The 10,897-nt window shown below is 31.4% G+C and overlaps 1 long non-coding RNA gene across 1 annotated transcript; it reads right to left on the reverse strand.

Annotated features, from left to right (window-relative positions):
* Positions 1 to 5,910: 5,910 nt before the first annotated feature.
* LOC133320057 (uncharacterized) lies at positions 5,911 to 7,611 on the reverse strand. Its single transcript, XR_009753509.1, has 2 exons — positions 7,070 to 7,611; positions 5,911 to 6,224 (listed from the first exon to the last, which is right to left on the reverse strand). It is a non-coding gene; the product is annotated as an uncharacterized LOC133320057 (long non-coding RNA).
* Between the last annotated feature and the right edge of the window lie 3,286 nt (positions 7,612 to 10,897).

Raw genomic sequence — 10,897 nt, forward strand, 5'->3', positions numbered from 1 at the left:
AAGTTATGCTTAAAATCACTTTCAACCAGATTGAAGTATTTAAAGTCTTATTTTATATAGACTTCTATTTGAAGAATTTAATATGAAAGTCGTCTCGTCACGAGGGAATAGGGAAGAGCATGATATCAATCTGTCATCATAACAGAATATTGTTATTACAGGCTATAATCGATAAGGTCATGTGACCTTTAAAGACCGTGGAGACATTTTTTTATTCGTTATATTTCTGCTTTCTGATATTTTGTAACATACAAACAATATTAACGCTCTTATCTATGAATACGATTAGGAAAAGCTTTTGAGTGATAAAAAACCAATTAAGTGAGAAAGTGTACGAGCAATGTATTGGCAGGCTTTTAGTATAGGAGCAGAAATTTAATTAATGGTATTGCAAACTCGGGGAAAATTAATTCCTTTTGCAAGCTTCTATTCGGTTGAGTTAAAAAAAAGTATGTAGTACCACTTACTATAAAAAAAAAATTCAAATAACTAGTTTTAGAAATGCCATTATGAAGTATATTCATGATTGTTAATAAGTTGTCACAAATTTTTGTAGATGATTCGTACTTTTTTGCAATTATCCTTATAATGATCGCATGTAGAAAGCCAGCGTCTGTTTGTGCAAATTATTAAAATAATATCGTTCACGTCATTTTACAAAAAGATTGTGAAGATAGCGAAGGTTTTTGTTTTCTGTTCTAAGACTTGATATGATGGAAATAATTACAATATTTCAAACTTCTGTATTTGAGAACACGAATGTTACTAAATCGACCTGTAACTAATTTAATAACGCCGTATTTCCTGATACATTTGTCCCTTAGTGTCCTATATTACGATCATTAGTAAATGGTATATTATAATAACTTTCGTGTCTACATTCCTATTTCAATGTTAACGCGTCTCCTGCTAGGAATATTCTTCACTATAGATTATAAACCACAAACATCACCTAATATGTTATATATTGTGTAACAAACAATTAATGTAACATAACCAGCTCATTGTCTTTGTAACAATGGTAATAAGTTATGATATGGATATGTTTCTGTCTCGATTTCTAGAGTTATGTCATGATGAAATTGTAACTATAACAATTAAGATCAACCGAAATCTCCGGACCAAAAACTTTGTTTAGGAAAAATATCATATAACGTGTGAAGACACTAACTCCAAGTTACCGTCACCACGTGGCCACCAAGAACAGTCTCAAAAATATAAAAAAAAACAATTTAAAAACTTGGCTTTTCTATTATTGGAGTAATTAAAAAAGTTCACGCCTTTCTATGAAATCTTCGATGGGAGCCTACTTAATAAAATATAAGTAGATTTGTACCCAAAGAAAACTCTTAAAACAAACTTTTAGTTTAAGCTGTAATAACACTAAAACTGAGTCATTATTTTATTCAATACAACAGAGTTCTTATATATGTTTGTGTGATTCATTCGTTTGTATAAAAATAATATGTTTATAAAAAATTCTAGACACAAGTCTCATATCGCAAAAAAAGAACGCATTGATTTAAATGAAACTAGTATTATTCGGATAGACTACGCGTACACATCTCGTCTGCCCGTGATCACGGTTGCTGCAAAGTAACCGAAACGTCGAGAGTACGTAGTTTCTTTACAAAAATAAAGCACGCGTAGTATATCCGAATAATACTAGTTTCATTTAAATGAATAAAACTCGCGAAAATCTTAGAACGCATTGATTGCTGACCTTACTTTTGTGAAATATAAAATTCCTGTCGACAATGGCTTTATTCCAGTCCCTTTAATTATGTTTTGGGTTTATTTTGTGATCAATATATTTTTTTCAATATTTCAGATGAAAAACAATCAAACCAACGTAGATATTTTAAATCCTTTACCTAGTCTAATTCAAAATTGTGTGCGTAGGAATCTAGAAGATCTAGTACAACAACCTACTCAAGCAAAATTAAAATCTCTTATCGTCTTTCATTTAGACACAATTCATTTAAATGAAACCAATATTTTGGGATTACTAGGCATATTTTATTATTTTAATAACCTACATATTCTCGACGTTTCGGTTACTTTGCAGCAACCGTGATCACATACGTAAAAAGTCGGCAGTATGTAGTTTTAAAAATAATAAAATACGCCTAGTAATCCGCAAATATTTGTTTTATTTAAATAAATACTTGAGAAAGATTTAAGAAAATCTCATTAGATAATTTTTAGGTATGCCCCTGGTAAGTCTTCAGATCTTTCAGCTATCAGCCCAACTGTTGTCCATTCAACAATTGTAAAACTAATTCAGGAGCATTTCGTAAATTAATTTCTCAAACCTGGGGAAGGATTTGGACCCCAATTTAAACGAATTGCTTTACTAATCCAATTAAGGTGACGAAATGTAGGTCAGAATCATCTTTAAGTTGGACGACAATTGTTTTTAAATTTAACATTGTATTAAATTTTAAATATCATCACAACATTCTTAAATTTTAATAAAAAAATTTAAACAAAGAGTTTTTTAAGTGTGAACGGAGTTTTAAAATGATAATTCCTAATTATATTGTGGTAACTATCCTTAATTTTTTTACTCTCAAGCAGTTTTGATATAAAATCATACTTTGAAAATTTTGCACAACCTTAAACAAATTCAGCATTCGTAATCTTTGTTATATAAAAGTATTTGAAAGTGCTCACACCTAAACTCATTATTTTTTTCAATCAAATGTTATTCAAACGGGTTATCGGTGTTTGTTAAAAATTAAGTAAAGTCAAGCCATGGCGTGTGCAAAGAGCAAATGTACATAAAGTGATTTCTCCGTAATAGGGTCATAGTGTGTTTAAATTGTAGCAAATTCACGAGAAATCGAGTACAAAATGTTTTGGAACGTGTTTTGAAGTTATTTGCTCAATACGTGTGTTTGCACTTAATTGAAGTTTGTTCATAACACTTTATTTTTCTTTTTTATGTTTGCTATATTTATTTCAATCAAAAATACTTCAAGCGCTTGTTTGCATTTGAAATATCGGAGAACTGAGAGGTTAGAATATTAAATTCTAAATAACTTTGAAATTATTCTTTGACGTAGGAACAATGTATTAAAATGTGAATTTTAAACTTAATATAAATACAAATTACCTTATAAGAACCTAGTTCACGGACCAAAATATTCTACTTGCTAAATACTATTCTATATACCCATACTTTACTTGTTGTTCAAGTTGAGAGTGAGAGAAATATGTTAATCATCTAAAAGATCAAGACTTAACCATGGTAATTACTTAATAATATGTTTCATTAAACACTTTTTTTCCTGTCATATCATCGTTAATGTATTAACGTAAGCCCACTGCAGATATTTGTAAAATGATTCCAACCATTCACTTTATTACTAACAGATGAGACCATTAGACGACTTTCCCTATGCTCTTTTTACTCTATCTAACGAGTTCTTGAGTAATGACTATCATAAATCAAAGTTGATATGAATATTGGTACGTTTTTTTCAAAAAACCTCTAAGTTCCAGAACATAGAGGAATTTACAATTTTTTCTCTTAGATATTAATTTTTATATAAAATACATAATTTTAATCCTAACTCGTAGGCTGAGGAAGATAAACAAGACCAAAATATAATTCTATTTATATATATATTAAATTTTAAAATCTGGTATAAATATTATTATCAACAGTATACTTGAAAACAAGTTAAAAAAATATTCAACCACCTAGCTATCAACGTTTTGACTGTATTGTGCGTGACAACTCTTTTTCCCTGTTTTGTATTATTAACATTAACGTATACATTGTTGGTAACGATGTGTACGAACTTTACTTCTGTTAACGGACAATATTTTAGGTGGAATTTTTAATCTGTTTTTATAAATTTATCTTTTAGTATAATGAATAAAATAGTATTGAATCAAATTTTTAATTATAACAACATAAAATTTTCGTTCGATATTCAATACAAATATCGAAACAAATCAAGGCGGCGGCGACTGATGAACCACACTGTAACAAGCCATTCATACAAACTCAACGTTGCTTCAATGTCAGTGTAAGAGTACGTTAAAACTAATGACTTCAGTTAATTACACTTACTTATTTCTCGTTATTGACGACATAAAATAAAAATAAGTGAGTGAAAAAAGAAAAGTTTTAAAATTTTGTATTACGTACTGTTTTCAAATTAAATCTTTCGTTAAAAAACTCGATGCATAATGAGTTGAAGTGTTTAGAATTATGAGAGTTAAAGCTTTTATGCGGAGAAGTGTAAAGTAATGCGTCACAAGTACGTGCAAAATTTTCAGACAGATTTTCACTTCGTTGAGTAAATATAAGACTCCGGAGATGACAAAAACATCAAATGTACTACCTACCGACGTGTAGAATAACATTCAAGAACTATACAACCATTAGCATTAAAAGGTATCACAAGATCTTTAGTTTAAAGATAATTTGGAGACTAAATAAATTCACTACTGAAGATATAGAGTTATTGAGAGTACACTCACACCGGCCACCGTTTTTCATTTAAGTTTTACCTAATAAAAATTGGTCCTGACTCGTGAGCACAATATCTATGCTTATTTCTCCCTACACCGTGTGTATTTCTTCACATTGAAGATTTTCTATTGGCTATTATAAATAAAATAGTTCATTGCAATTTATTAATTATCAATATCGTACTTTTAAATCAGATAATTTTCAACATGAAACTATTCTCGAGGACCTAATAGCAACTTACTGAATGTGTTAGTTCGTATTATTTAATTTACTTATATACTACAACATTCAACTTTATGTGTAAGTATAATTTAATCTCAACCAGTTGCAGCGAGTACTGTAAAGTTAGGACCAGCAACAAAAAAAGATCCGTACTATCATTTCAAATTAAATAGAAACCCGAAATAAAAGTATATAGTAGTAAAATTACATTTTATATAATAATTCTTGGAAATAATAACAGAAATGATTTCGTCTGAATATTATATGTCTGAGATCAATATTACAATATTAAAGGAAGAAAAGTGTCTCATCATTTCTTTGGTTGGAATTGAAAAAACGTGTCCTTTGAGTGTAACTTTTATTAGGAAAAAAAAAATTAAAGAAGATCACAAGTAATGACAACAAAGACGTTTTATAAATTTGCAAGTCTGTGACAAAGTCTTTTTTATTTTATAGTGTCTGGATGTGGAAAATAATAAAAAAAACTAGTGCTGCTGTCTTAAAGATGTATCATTAATGAAACAAAGATGCTTTCTCTAGGATTATAATCAAAGATTAATGATAGAAAAAAAATCGTAAGTAAGCCGTAACATATCCGATACTCTCCACTCTTTTACCTTGTATAATCAATATTTTTTTAGTTTAAACCGCGTAGTTATATTCAGAGGATACATGTTAGTGAGTTATTAAAAGTTTGTTGGAAGCTTTAATATGATTTCTTTGATGTTTTCATTGAATAAATATAAAATTGCTCCTACACAACGCATTATACATAAACTATTTTGTTTCATATATAAAACATAGCCGCAACTTCGCCTGTGCTTCACGACAAGCAATCACCTCTCTGTTGTGTTGCAAATTTGAACATCACACACACAGGGGAGGCGTTTCGCTTATACTTTGCTGCTGGGAAAGTTGCTAACTATGTAAGATATACTTCGTTTACAGGGTTTTGTTACGTAAGCGTGAAGCTGCTTTGTTGAAGTTGTATTATATTATGCAAAATATACTTAACATGATAAATTAATTATTTTGTTGTTTTAAAACTAGACCTCAATAAAATTTATGTTGTATAGTTTGTGAGATTTAAATATGTTAGATCTAAGGTTTTATCAGTCAATGATTTAAAAACAACTTTCTGTGTCGTATCTTTTTTTAATTAGGCTGACATTCAACTCTAATGAAATAAAAGCCATCCCTCGGTACAAAAAGTTTATAAAGTTTTATTTTATTTCATAGTTCGATCAGTAAATCAACACTTTAACATATATATTATCAATGGCTTAAACTTAAAACATGTAGATGACAATAACTTGGCAAACTGGATTTCAAAAATGTCATCAATCCCGTCACAGCTCCATCGATATCTGTCAGTATGTTGTGCCCCTTTGGTTACTAAACAATCAGTAACGTAAAACAGTTTTATGTGAGTTTAACTAAAAGAAGGGCTATTTCTACCAGGCCGGCGATTGTCCATTCACGTTAAGGAGCTCACTGTAACTGCCATTATTACCTGTAAATTTTTATAAGGTTATATACTAACAAAGAAATAAAGGATATCATTTTCCGATTGTAGGATATTAACGACTTTATTTCTCTTTTATAAGATACGGCGTATATATTATTTTATTAGCCGTTTCCTATTTGACGGCTAATTTGAGTCGTCGCCGCAGCGTTGATGACAGGACGTGATTATAAGAAGCGGAGCTCTGTAATCACACGCCAACTGCCTCTTCTATTATAATAAAATGCATCTGCGATCTGCATATAAATAACTGAATGATATTGAAATATAAAAGACTATGGATTGTATTAAAAAGGTTTTATTGATTTATAGTAAACATAACCCCACAAAATCAGATAGTATTGGATGCAAAATTAAAAATATAAGTAATAAGACCTCTCAAATGAAACTACACTACTGCCAAACATTATTTTACTTGATAAGACTAAGCACTTACTTCCCTTGTAAATATTAAGGGTGATAAAATTAAAATATACGTGTTTTAATTGCGATGCGCTCTAAGGTCACTCCGGAGTGAACGTGATGAAAGGAAATTGGACTTATCGATGTTGACTCGATGGAAGCGGACGAGATTCGTTCATGGGAATAGGAACGTCAGGTGGTATGATTACAGAAAATAAAAGAAATCAAAGAAAAGCAACAAATATAATAATATAATACTAATTAGTGCATCAAATTCAAAATTGAATATTGAGCTTTGTTATCGATTGATGCTTCATAAATTTACTTGAGAAAATCATTTCCTATTTTACTAAAAGCTAGCCTTTATTTAATGTCTTAAAATACTATTACTTACAAAGAATGTTATTTGGAAAAACCTTATTACAAGTCACATATTTCACAGCTGCTGTATCTGAATAGTCTCACAGATAGAAATAAAACTTTTCTCAGATTTACTACATAATTTAAGGTTAACAAACGAACCTCGGAGCGCAGTTTTTCACATCTCCCAGACAACAAAGTATCCTAATAACGCGTCGTCGTTGTTATAAATTCCGTCTTCAACTTCTCTACAATTTTATCAAAGGAGCTGAGATCTGAGAGATATTTTATTGATAGATTCTCAGTGGTTTTATAAAACTATAAAACTCTAATAAATACCAAATTAAAACAATCAATTTTAAATGCTTGAATGTAACAAGTGACCTTATAACTTACAAAAAACCTTTGATCAAATGTGAAAAGATGTCTTTGTGGATTATTGGGTCAAACACATACAGTCGTTGGTTTGTCGTCTATCTTGTGAAAACAGACCGAGTTAAAGTACAGTCAGAGCAAACTGTCTATGTTATGATTGTAATAATACCTTTAACCTTCCATCAGGTTGTCATTTAACATAATGTCATTCGCACGATATGAGTAAAAAGAAAAATATTGGGTTTAACTCTACACAGGCAGATTTTCGGAGTGAAACATTTAAGTTTATGTTTTAAAACAATCTTATTTTAATATGTAATCTATGTAATACATTCGACTTAGTGGATAATAATTACTTTTTTTCTCCATTTTAAAAAATGCAAAATAAATAGATTGTTGTATACATTTTTCTAATTATAGTATTTTAATTGCTACATAAAACCTTTTCTAAGAATGAGTTTAGATATATTTTTTTTTTATTCTACTATCTAATGTTCCAACAAAAGACGTCCTAGTTCCTTACGTCACTTAAAGTTGGCACAATAAGACGTTTCTCGTCTAATTGATTCTAGCTAAATACTGTTGTTTGTCTCTTGAACACAACAGCCGTCCTTGGCTAGTGCTTTATAATAGAGGAGCTGGATTTGGCAGCTTGGTTGAAAGAAAATTTAATTTATTATAACTTTTTTACTTCAGCCATTAAAAAGAAGGCGAATCACCAGCTATCAAATGGCTAAGTCAACACGTCTTGAAGTTATAATATTACAAAGTTTCAGGACTTTAAATTGAAAATACATTTTCTTCAATGGAATTAAAATGTTGAAAGCAATATTAAATTTTAAAAAATGTTATTAGTATGAAGTTAGTAGCTCAAATTTTTTTTTACACTAATTTTGCATATTATTTTAGAAATACGACTTTGTTTTTACGTTGATTTTTTTTAATTTCTTTGTTTTCTTTATAATAAATATATTTCTGGGTGAACATAAACTTTTGATTAATATAATGAGATATGTTCTCAATAAATAAAGGAAAAGATATTTACTATGTAATTAATTACCTACCATATTTTTTACATTTTAACAATATATACTTTGTGTCATCAGTAATAACGAAACTAAGAATTTATTTATCAAAGATAGCTTTAAATATATACAATGATAGCTAAGTCGATCGCAGGGTTCAGTTGGCTTGGGCAGCATTTAGAAAACTCCGTCGAGTTTTCTCTTCGCCTATACCGCAATGCCTGAAGACAAAAGTGTACAACCAGTGCGTGCTACCTGTCATGACTTACGGTGCTGAAACGTGGACATTAACGGTTGGACTGGTCCCTAGATTCAAAGTCACACAGCGGGTTATGGAGCGGGCTATGCTCGGAGTTTCTTTGAAGGATAAAGTTCGCAATGAGATCATCCGATAAAGAACCAATGTTACCGACATAGCTCGCTGAAGTGGCAATGGGCTGGTTACATCTGCCGAAGGATCGATAGCCGATGGCAGTGGCGTAACTACACTGTTCGAGGCTCGTGGCAAAATTCATCGGATGTCCCCCCCCCTCCCAGTTATAAAAAAGGCGAACGTGTAATAATAGTATTTTTTATTTTATAATACTCATTTATACACTTTTATTTGGTAGACTTTAATCACTGGAGGAGGCCTTTACCTTTAGTTCTTACAGAATAACCACAATATCCAATAATTTTAGTATATAACACACACACGCACATATATATATATATATATATTTAAAAACCCCACTCTCCCCCATTTTTTGTGATAAAAAGTAGCGTATGTTCTTTGGTTTATCATAAAGTGTCTAAATACAAAGTTTCAGGGTTACAGCTTTAAAAATGACGAATTTCCATATGAACATTCATCCCCTCTTTTTACCCATTCTCCCCTATTTTTTGCAATAAAAGACTATGTTATTTCTCAGGGTCTATTCTATCTCTGTACCAAATTTCATCAAAATCGGTTCACTGGTTTAGGCGTGAAAGCGTAACAGACAGATAGACAGACAGAGTTACTTTCGCATTTATAATATTAGTATGGATGTGTTAATATAAATGTTGGGAAATTTCATCTGACCAGGGGCCCCATCCGGCTGGGGGCCCGTGGCATTTTGCCGACTTGCCACCCTGTAGTTACGCCACTGGCCGATGGACCAGACGAGTCCTAGAATGGAGACCACGACTCGGCTACCGTAAGGTAGGACGCCCCCCTGCCAGGTGGACTGACGACCTGAAGAAGGTCGTTGGAGGGGACTGGATGCGGAAGGCGGAGGACTGGGAATTGGGAGAGGCCTATGTCCAGCAGTGGACCAAGAGTGGCTAAATGATGAATGATGAATGCTAGCTCTTTACATTCACACATTTTTGTTATTATTTATTTTATTTCATTTCTATAATCTTAGGATGCACGCTTTTCATCTGTCTGTATCCAAAACGTATCGGATGAAGATGTTATTTTCGAAGGGTACCTTTATTGTTATTACAAGTTATTGTCTTTGTATAATTTATTTTAATATAAAACCACCACCCTTAATATTTGCTTATAGATGAATGGTATAAGCACAATCTAAGAGCAATACCTGAAACAAATTATATGAAGCTTTTCTCCGATTATGAAGTAATAAATGCCTGACCTTTTGTAGATTACATTTTTCTTAGACTGCTTGTAAGCGGATAAGTGATAAAGGCTAGTTGTGGTCAAATTACTGAAACTGACCTTGGGCTTAGGCTGACTCGACCGGGGAAGTACCGCCCTCTCAGAGAAGGTCGGCGTGACGTAGTCTTATACGGCTGCATTTCGTCCGATTCGTGAGAGAGCGGTTACCTTTTCCCTTTTCCCACCCTTTCCTTTCCCTCTAGCCCAAATAAGGGTGGCAATGCATCCGCTAAACATTATTGAGGATGTCCCAGGGCGACGGTACTAGCTCCATCTGGTAGTCCTTCTGCTCGTTTGCTATCGTTGTCATAAAAAAAAAAGACAGGAATCATTGTCCTCTTCAATGTAATGAAAGAGTAATTTTAATCCTCATCATTTTACAATTACATAAATAATAATAGATGTATCTTAAATACAAATAACATATCTTAAAAAATAGGATACATAATTTGAAATAACACAATATTAAAGTTAATTAGACAAACATTTCTAAGTGTATTTGTTGTCTCCGTGCTAACCTGATAGAGGAAAGGAACGTCAATTGGTATGTAATGAAGCCTCGGGCGGCTCAAGATCCAATAAACAAACACACAATAATAAATCAACCCGTGACAGAAGTGTCCAACAATAAAACGCTTGCCAAGTTTTTCTACAATTGTTTTTTTTTAACAATAAATAAAACCTATGTCATTTCTGGCTTATTATTGAGGCCGCGTCAGACATAGCAACGATTTTTTTTGGTCTCATTAAAGAAAGCTATAGAATAAGAAAAAAAAATATGATTTTATTTTGATTATAATTACAATGCATATTTTATATGAATTTGTTTCAACAATAAAAAGACACGTATAAAAAGC

The sequence above is a fragment of the Danaus plexippus genome (genome assembly GCF_018135715.1).
Source record: "Danaus plexippus chromosome 3 unlocalized genomic scaffold, MEX_DaPlex mxdp_25, whole genome shotgun sequence".
Taxonomy (NCBI): domain Eukaryota; kingdom Metazoa; phylum Arthropoda; class Insecta; order Lepidoptera; family Nymphalidae; genus Danaus; species Danaus plexippus.